General features: G+C 43.9%; 1 long non-coding RNA gene and 2 pseudogenes across 1 annotated transcript; all 3 read right to left on the bottom strand.

The window, feature by feature from the left end:
- Positions 1-2275: 2275 nt before the first annotated feature.
- LOC135050845 (uncharacterized) lies at positions 2276-12313 on the bottom strand. The gene is made up of 3 exons (XR_010241870.1): positions 12185-12313; positions 10703-10776; positions 2276-2357 (listed from the first exon to the last, which is right to left on the bottom strand). It is a non-coding gene; the product is annotated as an uncharacterized LOC135050845 (long non-coding RNA).
- Positions 12314-14565: 2252 nt separating this feature from the next.
- Positions 14566-14683, bottom strand: LOC135051398 (5S ribosomal RNA; annotated as a pseudogene).
- Positions 14684-14832: 149 nt separating this feature from the next.
- Positions 14833-14950, bottom strand: LOC135052018 (5S ribosomal RNA; annotated as a pseudogene).
- Positions 14951-17589: the final 2639 nt, after the last annotated feature.

Below are 17589 nucleotides of genomic sequence, written 5' to 3'. Positions count from 1 at the left end.
TTGTGTGTATAGAACCCTCAGTGGAGTGCTTTATAGCATGTAAATGCAGAGCTCCAAGTGTACATCACTGTAATGTATTTGTACCTGAATACCTTCAGACCTACTGAGGGCCTGGTTCAGAGTACTACACAAACCTGATGTGTACTACTCCGATGATGGGAAGACTGTGCATGTGCAGGACCTGTTCGGTGCTTGTGCAAAATGGATTCTGTGTTGTAATGGGTTCAGTATGAAATACCGGCGACCAGTATGCTAGCAGCCGTGCGAGCGCTAGAAACCCCCATACAGGCTCGCTGCACTCGCCATGCTGCAGGCACGATATGCAGGATATATTCTCCCTCTATGGGTGTCGTGTACACCCACAGAAGGAGAGAAGCCTGTAGCGCCGGTATTCCGGCGCCGGTGTTTCACCGCTAGTATGGATTCTGGTGTCGGCATTGTGACCCCCGGGATCCCGACTAGCGGTATTGTAACCACTTCCTGTTGTAACTCGCAGTTCACCCAAGCTGCAGCATGACTGACATGTTGTAGCCGTTGGGGAGGGGGGGCAGAGCATAGGCGGCAATGGGAACCGGTCTGCAAATTTGGTGAGTTTTACCCCATTTTGTAGGCTTGCCTCGGCCAGGGTCTGCGTCTTCCGACATAGATTTCCTGGCCCAGGCAGAGTGAAAACATGGCTATCCAGCGTAATTGGAGGGTTACTCAGATTACCAATGTTTTCGCAGATGATCTCATGCATTGTCCTTGGACGCAGCAGTAGATCACAGAAACTGGCAGGTGGCGCCAATTCACCAAAGACACCACCTGCAGCATTAGCATATTTAGACACAGCATATGGCATCCATCTCTGAGTCCATACATGTGTACAATCTTGTGGCCAGTCGCAGGTGGCTGAGTAACTCCTATACATGCCTCACTTGTCGCCTTAAGGCTGGTTATTGCATTAGTTTACTGGGAACATAACGACTCGCCAAGTGTTTTCTACTGCCTCAAGCTTTGGGGAATTTCCCAATAAAATCAACTTCCATTCAATCTCCATTATGCTCTTAGAAATGCGAACCTCAAAACTCCACCATCTTTTCCCCATTGTGAATTGCAAGTACCTGGTTGTGCCTAATATCATACAAATCATTAGATTCATTGTGTGCTTACCAAGCTGTGATTTTCATGCACAAAGGCAGCATGGGGGCTATTCAAATGTTCGTTCTTTGGCGATAATTAAATGGCGCCTATTGTTGCTATTCAGTTGTTCTGGGTGCCCTTTAATTATCGCGATTGATGTGCCCAGTTTGACAGGGCTTAGCTGCATAAAGCAGCAAAACCTGCCAAAACGAATGGGTACGACGGGATAAAGTCCTGTTTGGTTGCCCAAACAGCCGACTTCTCACACTCTGGGGCTGCAAGCGTGACTGCAAATGTGACTGCTACGGCTAATGGGCATCTGATCGGAGCAACATTTGAATAGCTCCGATAGACGCCCATTAGTATTCCCCGCCTCTAAAACATTTTGAATAGCCCCCCACATATCTGGCTATTAGTTGAAGGAGGGCTGGCGTAGACATCAAGATATCATACAGATGTACAAGTGCTTCTGACACTGTGTCATATTCATTTTACCTGTTGTAAATGATCCCAATATACCAACCTGGTATATTTGTATAAACGAATATGCATTATATGAAATGTCTGTCATACTGCAAAGGATTCATATTGCCCTTTTTGGGGAGAAAGGACTAAAGATTAGATTAAACACATGCACTTTTTGATTTTTATGTTGAGATTTTTATGAAAATAATTATATGTAATATTAACAGTAGTGTGTTGTACAGTTATTGTAAGAATTAAATATTTCTATATAAAAAATTACAACCATAAGAGTGGTGACTTATTTTTCGTACAACAAACATTGGTATATATAGCTATTCCCACAGATTCTACATTTATTTCTATCTATCTATATATCTATCTATCTATCTATCTATCTATCTATCTATCTATCTATCTATCTATCTATCCATATGTGTAAGTATATATATATATATATATATATATATATATATATATATGACAATGGCGCTCGGCACTCTGTGTAACTTTGAATTATCAGCTCATCGGGTGCCCTCCACAGCATTTGCAGCAATGTAGGATATTGTAACAGGCGGCACTCACGGATTTCTGAATAAACAAGTAAAGAGATGACTCCTCCTTGTGTACTTAACGTTTCGGTTTATTAACCGTCTTCAGAAGTAACAATTTACAAAAGTGAACAATCTTACCTTTATACATAACTATGACCACCACATGCAGTGTCCTCCGTTCGCACTGACTTCCGGTTTCGTCATCATCCAGAGACAACGCTGACAGAGAGATGACGTGTACCGGATTGTGATTAAACCATCACCATAGTAACATGACAACATGGCAACACAGTAACAAGGGAATGCATTGTTTCCACATAATAACTAATCAGAATATATTTACAATACAATCTCACAAATCCATGGTAACTGGTTGAAATTCATGTTAATCCACATAATGCATTCATAACCGATTAGAGAAGTTACATGTACGAAGGATCACACTAGCCGCTGACTCACAAGAAACTGACCAGAGATAAAGTTTCATTGAGACCATATGGAGCCACGGTGTTAAGCCGGTGTATCCACCGTGCCTCCTTCTGCCACAAAACCTTATGTCTATCTCCCCCTCGTTTAGAGAAAGGGACTTGTTCCAATATCTTATAGCGCAAAGCTGCCAACGTGTGATTGTGCGACTTAAAATGTTTAGCTACGGGCTGATCTATATTTTTGCCTTCCAAGATCTGTTTGATGGCGCTTCTGTGCTGGGACATACGTTCTTTGAAAAGACATGTGGTCTTTCCGATATAATACAGACCACATGGGCATTTTATACAGTAAATTACAAACTTACTCGTGCAGGTAAGTACCTGCTGAATATTAATTTTAATACCTGTTTGAGGATGTAGTATGTAGTCACCTGTCTCCAGATACAGGCATGTGGTACAGCCAGTGCATTTACCTGGCTTCCTTTTCAAAAAAGTACCACAATCTGTGTCACCCAATTGAGATATGTCATTGTGAACAACCAAATCCCTTATATTGCTACCCCTTTTATAACAAGGAAGGAACCTGCTAGATTTGATACTGGAGAGGTCAGGGTCTGCTTGTATTACCGGCCATATCCTTTTGGCCGTCTGAGTGAGCTTCTGACTAGCTGTAGTATATGTGGAAACGCATATAACTGCATTATCCAATGATTTTTTGTTACTAGCCTTTTCCGCTGGTATCTTAGGTTCTAGCATAGCTCTTGCCCCAGCTGTTTGAAGCAGATTATTGCTATACCACCGCTCCAAGAATCTTTGGGTCATGGAATCCATTTGCTTAGATTCTTCTCTGGAATCACTACAGATTCTACGTACTCTAAGGTACTGAGAGTAGGGGAGCCCATTTTTTAGAGATTTCGGGTGGTGACGTGAGGATAGTAACAGACTATTGGCATCTGTAGGTTTATGAATAATAGAGGTAACCAGCTTACCGTCAAGTTTGCTCACATTTACATCTAAAAAGTGTATGTTCTCAGCTTGTATGTCGAATGTGAATTTAATGGATTCATCCATTGTGTTCACTTGCTCCATCATATCTATAAAGGCTTCTTTTGAGCCAGTCCACAATATAAACACATCATCTATGTAGCGTGTATGCATAGCGATATTGGATTTAAAGTTGGTATTAGACAAAATCAGATCATTTTCTATATCGAACATAAATGAATTTGCGTATGCCGGTGCGGCACAAGACCCCATCGCACAGCCTCTTATTTGTTCAAAAAATTCATTGTTAAATAAAAAATTGTTTCTATATAACGTGAGTTTTAGTAGAGAAATAAAAAACTCTACCGCAGGACCAGTGTAATTAGAATTTCCTTCTATTAATGTTTTGACTGCTTCTAAACCTCGATTATGTGGAATGCTGGTATACAGACTACACTTGTTACACTTGAAAAGAAAAATAAATTTTAAAAAAGCTATTCAATGCCTATTTTCATCAGGCCATCCGAATAAAATAGTGTAGGCATTGAGACGTTGTCTCATATAGTTTTGTTGAGTTTATGACTTTTGCCAGAGTGCCGCTTCCATGGAGGAATATGTTTTGAATTACAAGTAGGCAACCAGCTAAGTACTATTTACCCAAAGGGAGTGCCGTATTACTGGGATTTATAGATATATACGGGCAGGTCCAGCACAGCCACTTATGCGACATATACTTGTCTGGGTGCCCAAACAAATGATGGAATGATATAGACGATGGTGAGGCACTCCAAATAAAACATACACACACACACACACACACACACACACAATGCAATGAAGGCGTCATTTGGGATTGAAGACGCAGACACAGGTAGATCTTATCAACGTTTTCGAGACTTTAATGTTTCGTCATTAGGGTACTGATGACAAGACATTAAAGTCTCGAAAATAGGATTTTAATACCTACCGGTAAATCCTTTTCTCTTAGTCCGTAGAGGATGCTGGGGACTCCAAAAGGACCATGGGGTATAGACGGGATCCGCAGGAGACATGGGCACTTTAAGACTTTGAATGGGCGTGAACTGGCTCCTCCCTCTATGCCCCTCCTCCAGACCTCAGTTATAGGAACTGTGCCCAGAGGAGATGGACATTTCGAGGGAAAGGATTTTGTTAAACTAAGGGTGAGATACATACCAGCTCACACCACAACACACCGTACAACATGGCATTTCACTAAAACCAGTTAACAGCGTGAACCAACGAGATCAGCAACAGGCTGACCTTTACCAAAACACAACCTTTGTGTAACATAAGCAATAACTATATACAATTACTGCAGATAGAGTCCGCACTGGGACGGGCGCCCAGCATCCTCTATGGACTAAGAGAAAAGGATTTACCGGTAGGTATTAAAATCCTATTTTCTCATACGTCCTAGAGGATGCTGGGGACTCCAAAAGGACCATGGGGTTTATACCAAAGCGCCAAACCGGGCGGGAGAGTGCAGATGACTCTGCAGCACCGATTGAGCAAACAGGAGGTCCTCATCAGCCAGGGTATCAAACTTGTAGAACTTTGCAAAAGTGTTTGACCCCGACCAAGTAGCTGCTCGGCAAAGCTGTAAAGCCGAGACACCTCGGCAGCCGCCCAAGACGAGCCCACCTTCCTGGTGGAATGGGCTTTCACTGATTTCGGTAACGGCAAACCAGCCGTAGAATGAGCCTGCTGAATCGTATTACAGATCCAGCGTGCAATAGTCTGCTTAGAAGTAGGAGCGTCAACCTTGTTGGCCGCATACAGGACAAACAGCGCCTCTGTCTTCCTAACCCGATCCGTTCTGGCTACATAAATTTTCAAAGCTCTGACCACATCAAGAGACTTGGAATCAGCCAAGGCTTCAGGAGCCACAGGCACCACAATAGGTTGGTTCATGTGAAACGAAGAAACCACCTTTGGTAGAAATTGTTGACGAGTTCTCAACTCTGCTCTATCCTCATGGAAAATCAGATAGGGGCTTTTGTGAGACAAAGCCGCCAATTCAGACACCCGCCTTGTGGACGCCAAGGCCAATAGCATGACCACCTTCCAAGTGAGAAATTTAAACTCTACCTTTTGTAAAGGTTCAAACCAATGTGACGCAAGGAACTGTAACACCACATTAAGGTCCCACGGTGCCACAGGGGGCACAAACGGAGGTTGGATGTGTAGCACGCCTTTCACGAAAGTCTGCACTTCTGGAAGTGAGGCTAATTCCCTTTGAAAGAAAATTGATAAGGCCGACACCTGCACTTTAATTAAGCCTAACTTCAGGCCCGCATCCACACCTGCTTGCAAAAAGTGGAGAAAACGCCCCAGCTGAAATTCTACTGTAGGAGCCTTCTTGGATTCACACCAAGACACATATTTTCTCCAAATACGGTGATAATGCTTTGCCGTTACCTCCTTTCTAGCTTTGAGTAGAGTGGGGATGACTTTCCCGGGAATACCCTTCCTAGCTAGGATTTGTCGTGCAACCGCGGTAAGTCCTGGAACACACACGGCCCTTGGTGTAACAGATCCTCTCTGAGAGGAAGAGGCCAGGGATCTCCTGTGAGTAATTCCTGAAGATCCGGATACCAGGCCCTCCGTGGCCAATCCGAACCCTTGTTCTTCTTATGATTCTTAATACCTTTGGGATGAGTGGAAGCGGAGGGAACACATAGACCGACTGAAACACCCACGGTGTCACTAGTGCGTCCACTGCTATTGCTTGAGGGTCCCTCGACCTGGAACAATATGTCCGAAGCTTCTAGTTGAGGCGAGACGCCATCATGTCTATTTGAGGAAGTCCCCAACGACTTGTCACTTCTGCAAAGACCTCTTGATGAAGACCCCACTCTCCTGGATGGAGATCGTGTCTGCTGAGGAAGTCTGCTTCCCAGTTGTCCACTCCTGGAATGAAGACCGCTGACAAAGCGCTTGCATGTTTTTCCGCCCAGCGAAGAATCTTGGTGGCCTCCGCCTTTGCCACTCTGCTCTTCGTTCTGCCCTGGCGGTTTCCGTGCGCCACGGCTGTGATGTTGTCCGACTGAATCAGGACGGGCAGGTCGCGAAGAAGATGTTCCGCCTGCCGCAGGCCGTTGTAGATGGCCCTTAACTCCAGCACGTCTATGTGCAGACAAGCTTCCTGGCTTGACCATTTTCCCTGGAAATTTTGTCCCTGTGTGACTGCTCCCCAACCTCGGAGACTCGCGTTCGTGGTCACCAGAATCCATTCTTGGATTCCGAACCTGCGACCCTCTAGAACAGGGATGGGGAACCTTTGGCCCTCCAGCTGTTGTTGAACTACACATACCAGCATGCCTTGCTACAGTTTTGCTATTTAGCCATGCAAAAACTGTTGCAAGGCATGCTGGGATGTGTAGTTCAACAACAGCTGGAGGGCCGAAGGTTCCCCAATCCTGCTCTAGAAGGTGAGAACTTTGGAGCCACCACAGGAGAGAAACCCTGGCCCTGGGGGACAGGCTTATCTTCCGGTGCATCTGCAGATGAGACCCGGGCCACTTGTCCAGCAGGTCCCACTGAAACGTTCTTGCATGGAACCTGCCAAACGGAATGGCCTCGTAGGCCGCCACCATTTTTCCCAGCACTCGAGTGCAGTGATGAATCGACACTCTTGGCAGTTTCAGAAGTTCCTTGACCGTGTTCTGGATTTCCTGAGCTTTTCCCAACGGGAGAAAGATCCTCTGCAGGTCGGTGTCCAGAATCATGCCCAAAAACGATAGCCGAGTTGTCGGAATCAACTGCGACTTTTGTAAATTTAGGAGCCAGCCATGCTGTTGCAGCACCTGTAGGGAGAGCGCAACGCTTTTCAGTAACTGCTCCCGTGATCTCGCCTTTATCAGGAGATCGTCCAAGTACGGGATAATTGTGACCCCTTGCTTGCGCAGGAGCACCATCATTTCCGCCATTACCTTGGTGAAAATCCTCGGGGCCGTGGAAAGACCAAACGGCAACGTCTGAAATTGGTAGTGACAATCCTGAACAGCGAACCTCAGGTACGCCTGATGAGGAGGATATATGGGGACATGTAGGTACGCATCCTTTATGTCGACCGACAGCATAAAATCCCCCCCTTCCAGACTGGAGATCACTGCTCGGAGAGATTCCATCTTAAATTTGAATTTTTTTAAATAAAGGTTGAGGGATTTTAAGTTCAGAATCGGACTGACCGAGCCATCCGGCTTTGGGACTACAAACAGGGTTGAATAAAACCCATCTCCCCGTTGTGACGGGGGTACCGTGACAATGACTTGCTGTTGACACAGCTTTTGTATTGTAGCACATACTACCTCTCTCTCTGGAAGAGAAACTGGTAAGGCCGATTTGAAAAATCGGTGCGGAGGCACGTCTTGGAATTCCAGCTTGTGTCCTTGGGTCACAATATCCAGCACCCAAGGATCTAGGTCCGAGCGAACCCAGACCTGACTGAAGAGTTGAAGACGTGCCCCCACCGGTGCGGACTCCCGCAGCGGAGCCCCAGCGTCATGCGGTGGACTTGGTTGAAGCTGGGGAGGACTTCTGTTCCTGGGAGCTTGCCCCAGCCGGGGATCTTTTACCTCTTCCCTTACCTCTGGCCGCGAGGAAGGAAAAACCACGTCCTTTCCTGAACTTATGCAACCGAAAGGACTGCATCTGGTATTGAGGTGTTTTCTTTTGCTGTGGAGGGACAAAAGGCAAAAAGGAAGACTTACCCGCGGTAGCTGTGGAAACCAGGTCCGCGAGGCCCTCACCAAACAAAACTTCACCTTTGTAAAGCAGAGCCTCTATAGCCTTCTTAGAGTCAGCATCACCATTCCATTGATGAGTCCACAACGCCCTCCTAGCCGAGATTGCCATGGCATTGGTCCTTGATCCCATGAGGCCAATATCCCTCGCAGCCTCCCTTAGATAAACCGCTGCATCCCTGATGTGACCCAGGGTCAAAACTACGCTGTCCCTATCCAGGGTGTCTATGTAAGATAACAAGTTATCTGCCCACTTTTCAATAGCGCTACTCACCCATGCCGATGCCACGGCCGGCATGAGTAGCGTACCGGTAGTAACATAAATAGGTTTTAAGGTAGTTTCCTGTTTACGATCCGCAGGATCCTTAAGGGCTGCCGTGTCAGGGGACGGTAGCGCCACCTTCTTGGACAAACACGCCAGGGCTTTGTCCACTGTGGGTGATGATTCCCACCGTAATCTATCCGGCGAGGGGAAAGGATACGCCATAGCAATTCTCCTGGGAATCTGCAGTCTCTTGTCAGGAGACTCCCAAGCCTTTTCAAAAAGAGCGTTCAATTCATGAGAGGGAGGAAACATTACCTCAGGTTTCTTTCCCTTAAACATACAGACCCTTGTGTCAGGGACAGTGGGGTCTTCTGTGATATGCAACACATCTTTAATAGCCACAATCATGTACTGAATACTCTTAGCCACTTTAGGATGTAACTTGGCATCATTATAGTCGACACTGGAGTCGGAATACGTGTCGGACGGTATCTGTGTTTGCTACCTGGGTAAATGGACGTTTCTGAGACCCTCAGGGGGCCTGACACTGTGATAAAACATCACCCATGGATTGTCTCCATGCTTGGTTCTGAGACTCAGAATTGTCTAACCTCTTATGCAGTAAAGCCACACTTGCATTTAAAACTTTCCACATATCTACCCAATCAGCAGTCGGCGGTGCCGACGGAGTCACTCCCACATTCTGTTCAGCTCCCTCACCAGCCTCCTCCTGGGAAAAGCATTCAATTTCAGACATGTCGACACACACGTACTGACACCCCCAAACACAGTGGGCTATAGGGGACAGACCCACAGTATGGTCCTTCAGAGAGACAGAAAGGGAGTTTGCCAGCTCACACCCAGCACCCCACCGGTCTAAAGGAATTAACCAATGCCCCAGACCTGTAAGCGATTTTTATATATAGTAATCAATACCAAATTGCCGTGCCCCCCCTCGTTTTGTTCACCCTGTTACTTGTGGTAGCAGTGAAGGGCCAGGAGCAGCGTCTCTGCAGCTGTGCTGTTGAGAAAATGGCGCTGGTTTGTGCTGAGGAGGAAGCCCCGCCCCCTATATGGAGCGCTTCGGTCCCGCGTTTTTTTATACTGGCAGGGGTCCCTATACATTGCCTAGGCAATGTATATACATATAGCCAGGTTAAATATGAGGTTTTATTGCTGCCCAGGGCGCCCCCCCCTGCGCCCTGCACCCATGTAGTGCCGCTTGTGTAAGGGAGCAATGGCGCGCACTGCTACCGCTGCGCGGTACCTCCAGAAGATCTGAAGTCTTCTGCCGCCTTTGAAGTCTTCTTTGCTTCTTTACTCACCCGGGTTCTCTCTTCAGGCTCTGTGAGGGGGACGGCGGCGAACAGCTAGGCGCACCAAGTGATCAGACCCTCTGGAGCTAATGGTGTCCAGTAGCCTAAGAAGCAGAGCCTTTGAACTCACAGAAGTAGGTCTGCTTCTCTCCCCTCAGTCCCACGAAGCAGGGAGCCTGTTGCCAGCAGTGCTCCCTGAAAAAAATAAACCTAACAAAAGTCTTTTCTAGAGAAACTCTGTAGAGCTCCCCTAGTGTGCAACCAGTCTCCACTGGGCACAGAATCTAACTGAGGTCTGGAGGAGGGGCATAGAGGGAGGAGCCAGTTCACGCCCATTTAAAGTCTTAAAGTGCCCATGTCTCCTGCGGATCCCGTCTATACCCCATGGTCCTTTTGGAGTCCCCAGCATCCTCTAGGACGTATGAGAAACATTGATAAGCTCTGCCTGTGTCTGCGTCCTCAATTCCAAGTGACGCTTTCATTGCATTGTATGTTGGGGACTGACCGAGGACACCTAGGAGGGCACTGGGTAATGTTAAATGGGTAATGTTAAATTTAGCTATTGGTGTGCTGCCTTTGTGTGTGTGTGTGTGTGTGTGTGTGTGTGTGTGTGTGTGTGTGTGTGTGTATATATATATATATATATATATATATATATAGATACAATGTAGATACATGGATAGGCGGCACACTCGGATTTCTATGTATGCAAAAACTGAGATCACTCGGTTTTGCGTTGACTTATCGTTTTGGTTTTAATTAACCGTCATCAGAAGTTACAACAAGTGATACAAAACAATCTTACCTTTATTCTCTAAACTTCCACCACGTGCATTGTCCCCGGATCCCCTGCAGGACTTCCTTCCGGTTTCATCATCACTTAGAGACAAAAAAGTCAATGTGATGATGTATCCCGGCCAGTGAACAACCCGTCACCATAGCAACATTACTACATAACAGATACACTTGCAGTTCCGAAAATACTGTTTCCATGAAACCTTGATGTAAACTATCTGTACTATTAAATAACTTCCTATGGATTACCAAAGCCAGGAATATACTTAATAATTAGTTGTGGAGGAGACTTAACATAAATTCCTATATATGAGTACCTTAATCCTACTACTAATATTTCTTGTTTACAAAGAATGTTCTACACTAGCAATTTTGTAACATGATACATTATAGGAAACAGTAAGCGACAATGTTTCATTGAGGCCGTTTGGAGCCACCGTATTAAGCCGGTATATCCAGCGGGCCTCTTTTTGTAACAAAATTTTTTGTCTGTCACCTCCACGTTTGGATAAAGGGACTTGTTCCAGCATTTTGTACCGTAAGGTAGCAAGGCTATGATGATATAATTAAATTGTTTAGCTACCGGCTGCTCGACTTGTTTACCCTCCAGTATTTGCTTAATAGCACTCCTGTGCTGGGTCATCCGTTCTTTAAAGAGGCAGGTAGTTTTCCCTATATAGTAGAGCCCACAAGGGCATTTGATACAATATACTACAAATTTGCTTGTACAAGTGAGCACTTGTCTAATTTTAATCTTGGTGCCAGTGTGGGGATGTGTAATGTAATCTTCCGTTTCAAGGTACTGACAAGTTACACAACCGGTACACTTGTAATTACCCGGTTTCCTTATTAGAAATGTTGGTGTCTCTATAGAAGTAGGTCGTGAAATATCATTATGAACGACAACATCACGTATATTGCTACCACTTCTATAACATGGCATCAATATATATATATATATATATATATATAGGTTTATAGAGGCGGCACTCACAGGTAAATAATCAAACGTAGTCCATATATCATTTCTACATTTCGGTTTTATACAATACAATAAAACCGAAACGTAGAAATTATATATGGACTACGTTTGGTTATTTACCTGTGAGTGCCGCCTCTATAAACCTTCATATGCATCTTTTCGGAGGGCACCGGGTTGCATGACGTTAAGGAAGCGAGGAGTGCTGGTTGTACGAATATACTATATATATATATATATATATATATATATATATCACTAATGATACATCCGACACTCCCATGGCTTATGTAGCAGCTGCTCCGGTGCCCTCCTTAGGAACATGCGTCCATTACAGAGTGGAAAGCAGGCGGCACTCTGGAGACTTTTCAATGCTTCTTTAATCACAAGGCATCATCCAACAATTGTTTCGGCCCGCAGCCCGTCGTCGGGGATGTACAAGCCCACACAAACTTACAATATATACCCTCCAAGATCCTTCCCCCTTTCACCAATCACTCTGCCTTACCTCACCTGTGTCCCTTGCCTCCGTTCCGTGCACCACGCTGACTGTAGCCATTCATTACTGTACGGCTGCTTCCGTACAGAGGGTGATGTCATCAGAAAGGCGCCCACAGGGAGATGAACGCAGGGCATGTAGCGGTTACCTAGGTAACCAGAACACAAGACATATATAAAAACACTATACATAATATACAATGCATATTACATTTATAGACAAAGCGGGTGGTCTTCTGGTTGCTGAATGTCGGGATCCCGGCGCACAGTATACCGGCGCCGGAATCCCAACACCCGGCATACCGACACATATTCTCCCTCATGGGGGTCCACGACTTCCCTGGAGGGAGAATAAATAGCATGGCGCGCGTAGCGCGACACCATGCCCGCAGCGTGGTGAGCGCAGCGACCCCGCAAGGGGCTCATTTGCGCTCGCCACGCTGTCGGTATGCCGGCGGTCAGGCTCCTGGCGCCGGTATGCTGGTTGCCGGGAGCCCGGCCGCCTGCACACCATACTACACCCTACAAAGCACATCAGCCCCATCTATAAAAACTGTATAGATGAACAAATAACAAACATATTTAAAAAAAATGGACAAGTGGACACTGTAAAGAAAAATCCCAAATATTTTGTGTTATACATGCGATATTAATTTGCAGCATATGTGTCACCTAACATATCAGAACCGGTGATCGTTGTAAACTTACAATTTATTCACAAACTAAAGAAAGCTATGTAGCCCATGATGTTCGTTTAACCCTCTCAGGGCCAGTGTGTCTAGTTTAAAAATCCAACGACTTTCTAACTGAAGCAGCCTTTTACCCCTATCACCCCCACGGATAGATGGCGGGACATGATCTATTAGTTTGCTTCTGATACTGGCTATACTATGTGACTTTTGCGCACAGTGACGCGCCATAGGTTGGTCACTGGAGCCTGTCTCCAAGGCCTCTTTAATGGCTGACCTGTGGTTGCCCATCCTCTCTTTAAACTGACATTCTGTCTTGCCCACATAGTACAGACCACATGGGCAAGACAGAACATAAATCACAAAACGTGATGTACACGTAAGTGGAAAATTAATAGTGAACTTCTTACCGGATCTGGGATGGCAAATAGAGTCACCCACCAACAGGGAAGAGACACGTGACACACCCTATGCATCTAAAGCATCCCAGTTTTCTAGATAGAAAATGTTGTGCAGGTTTTGATTTTGTCAACTCAGGGACATTCAGTTTTACCAACATATCTTTCAGGTTTTTACCTTTAGAATATGCCGGCATAATCCGGGTACTCTGTAAACTAGGGAGATCCTTATACGTACTAACAATCGGCCATATTCTTTTGATCTCTTTATTGGTCTTAATACTCATCTCTGTATATCTATTTACCCATGGGATCCTCTGATAGCAATCTCCAGTAGCAACTTTGCCCTTCAACGAAATGTCTCTGGGGATCTGACTCACCCTCTGCTTAGTGGCCATTAATAATTTGTTATCATAACCCCTTTGTCGGAACCTAGATACCATCCCATCCAGTGCTTGATCAATCTTTAAAGGATCACTGGTGATACGTTTTACTCTAAGCATCTGGGAGTATGGCAATCCATGCTTCAACGGAAGGGGATGAAAACTGTCAGATTTAAGGACAGTTTTGCGATCTGTCTCTTTAACATACAATGACGTTGCCACCTGGCCATTAGTAAGTTCTATATTAACATCCAAAAAGTTAACACTTGTTGCACTTAGTTTGTACGTCAATTTTACAACACTAGAGGATGCATTATGGCTGTGAAGTAGTTCCTGTAGGCATTCTTTCGAACGTTGAAAATAAATTCAGTATGGAACCGCACTAATCTTACAATCTAAACGAGGTGTAGAAATGACATCAAAGATGAAAAAACCAATATATATGCAGTTAACAAAAAGATTTTAAACTGCTTTTAATTGGCGGTGCTCCCAGGAATTTTGTAGACTAGACTACAATTAAGAGGAAGAGAAAAGACAAAAAACCCTTGTTTGGGAGCACTCATTTGTAATAATTGGTATAATGTGAAGTAGAATATGTGATGAGATAACATAAAACTTAAAACTTAACCTTTAATTGTTTCTTAAATAAAAATAAATAAATGTGAAATAATTCTGAGACTCATGTCTATTAATTGGGGTAGCAAACTTGTTTAACCTTTTTAGCAAATGAGGTACAAGTTAATAAAGTAAGGTGAAAATATCAGAAAGAATGTATTTAATGGATACCATAACGTTCTGATGAAATGAGGGTATCCAGAAAGGTCACTGTACATGCCTTAAAATAAAATAAATAAAGGTTTCAATAGAGGCGTGATGTGGTAGCAAGGTTGAGTTGGCAAAAAGGAGTCTTTTGAGAAGGAGGAAGGGGCCCACTGCACCTGGTATTCTCAGGAGGTTTCCCTTCCTGATACTGACCAGGCCATACCTGCTTAGCTTCCGAGATCGGACAAGATCGGGCGCATTCAGGATAGTATGGCCGTGGGCCTGTTGTTTGAAATGTAGAGAAAGAGATAAGAGGGGAAAAACACTCCTATTACCTGTACTATACATAAATCAAAACCATAAATGATCCGGGAGGGTTTTTCCAGAAACAGAAATATGGAAAGCGTTGGATAGGATTTTTCCTTTAAAAGAGCCCACTGCACCTGGTATTCTCTGGAGGTTCTCCTTCCCAGTACTGACCAGGCCATGCCTGCTTAGCTTCCGAGATTGGACAGGATCGGGCGTATTCAGGGTAGTATGGCCGTGGGCCAGTGTAGAGGAAATATGAATGACAAGAGAGAGTGCACTATTTTCTGTACTAAACACTCAACCAAGACCGTAGATGGTTTCAAAATGGTATTTCCAGACAAGGGTGTGTCAGGATGATTCTGAGTGTCTAGGATTGGTTATGACATTAGATGGATTTAATGAAGGTGTAGTGTGGTGGGTGAAGTTTTGTAGATAGTGAACTCTCACAGAAAAAATAAAAATACTAGAGGATGATATGTACTATGTGTGTGTATATCTAGATTTTTAATTTAAATTTGGAGAAAATAATAAATGAAAATAAAAAAATCAGAAAAAGGCTCATAGGTGATTCAATGATAATAAACCGTAAACTTGCTGGCCCCCTGAAGGGAAACCAGATTGGTAATATTATGATGACAAAGAGCTCAAGGCTGGCTCATAGATAATGTATAATGCCTTATGATGAGAGTGAAATCAATCAATACCAACTATTGAAAACAGAGTTTGGAACTGATAGAAGGATGGTTATATAATACTTGACACTATGATGGTTGGTCCCCTGAAGGGAAACCAGATGAGTAATCATGTGCTGATAAGGAGCTCAAGGCTGGCTCACAAATAGTACAATTCACCTTATAGTAAGAGTGAGAATGATAAATACCAGATATTCAATAATTGATGCTAATAAATAGAAAATGCTACCATAAATACACTTATATATCAAAATCAAGGTAAAATACCTAGATCTAGTAAATAAACCTTAAAGGCATAGGCGGGTATAGGACAATATTGTACAGGTTTTTTTCTGCAGGTATGGTGTGATTACTGCAGATAGAACACTGTTCTAAAACAGAGGAGGGTGTAATGGTACACAGATGTCTAATATCTGTGATCACTGCCACTAGATATGCGGTCAATACTTAACACAATTGGTAATGAATATAAACACTGGTTAAACCCTGGTGATCTGATGAAAATTACCACAGTGCTAATATCAATTATAGCAATACATTGGTGTATGATCGGGTATGTGGTCAGTGTTTTAGACAGGGGATTGATTCACATAGTGTCCTGTTAGTTGCCGCTGCATACCAGAAACCCTGGTGGTCTAGTGTTAGTTACCACAGCCGCAAGGTAGGCGGCGAGCGTTGTCCAAGTCTCCTCTGTTGAAAGTCCCGCTACAGTGATGTGCGCGTCCGCCCGCTTCCGGACAGGGGGCGTGGCCGCGATGACGTCACTATGGATGTTCTCCTCGACGTACGTTTCACCTTGTTTGGCTTGGTCACGAGAGCCTCTCTCTACTGCTCTCCTGTGGCCAGTACTTATGTGCTGAAACGACCAATGAAATTATCACTTGGATTTAACAGACTGGTGGTTAAGCCTATCAGATCTCCGGTGGAGTGACCAAATGAATCCATATTGGAAAAGGGAAACGGGAAGGGAAAACAGGGAGAGGTGGAAGGGAAAAAGAAATATGAAGGTGATGGTTGGAATTGTGGATGAAAATAAAAGGGAAAATGGATGAATGAATGGATAATGGGAATGAAGGAATGAAAATATATTAATGGTGGGAAAATGAAACTTGAGATGAGAATGAGTGAAAATGAAATAAAATTAATAATAAATATAATTACAAAATAAAATAAAATAAAAATTAATAAATAAAATAAATAAAAATAAAAATAAATAAATGTAAAGATAAAATAAAAATAAAAATAAATTTAAAATAAAATAAAAATAAATAAATATAAAAATAAATATGAAAATAAAATAAATATAAATATAAAAATGAATATAAGTGAAAATAAAATGAAAAATAAAAATGAATTAAAAATAAATATAAAATGATGAAACGAATAAATATTGAAGGTAATAAATAGTGTTGGTGAAATCTATAAGAAAAGGAGAATGATAATGAATAAGTGTGAATAAACAGAGATAGGAGGGATGGGTGAGGGTGTGCAAGGATGAAATATGGAAGGGGATGGGACTGTTAGTGAATAAGTGATAAAAGGGAAAAAGGGTTGTAGTTTGGGTGTGAAGATTATTGTACGGAAAAAGGGGGGTGGCTTTGGGAGGAGTAAAGGATGGAAGGATTATTGCTATGTATATGGGTGTGTGGATGGAAGAGTGAGTGAGTGTTGTATTGGAGTGTAGTGTAAAAAGAGGTGTTGTGTGTGAAGGGGAAGTGTAGGCAATGATGTGGTGAGATAGAGGAATCTGGAGAAGCAGGGAAAAAATATGGCTGGTGAAGGGAGAGGGTGGGGTTGCGGGCTAGGGGAAAAGTGAAAAGAGGGAATGAGCAAAAATGGATGAATAAGGTGTGAATGCATTTGATGTGGTGAATGACTGATGAAAGGAAGGGTGGAAGGGTAGAGTGAGAGAAGGAAGAGGAAAAAAGAGGGGAGAGAGAGAGGGGAAAAATAGGGGAGTGGGTTGTTGGTTTGGAATGTGAGAGTTATGGAAAGGAAGAGGGGGGAGAAAAGGAAGGAAAGAAAAGAAGAGAGGGAGACTAGAAGGAGAAGAGGGGAGGGGGAAAGAAAGGGAAAAAGAGAAGGAGAAAGTAGAAGGAGGTGACAATAGAGAAAAAGGAAGGGGAGGGGGTTGGGGTGGGGGTATGGAGAAGCAAAAGGAGAGAGGGGGGAGATGGGAGATGAACT

This window comes from Pseudophryne corroboree, chromosome 2, assembly GCF_028390025.1.
Source record: "Pseudophryne corroboree isolate aPseCor3 chromosome 2, aPseCor3.hap2, whole genome shotgun sequence".
NCBI lineage: Eukaryota > Metazoa > Chordata > Amphibia > Anura > Myobatrachidae > Pseudophryne > Pseudophryne corroboree.
This window is presented reverse-complemented; position numbering and strand designations above follow the sequence as displayed.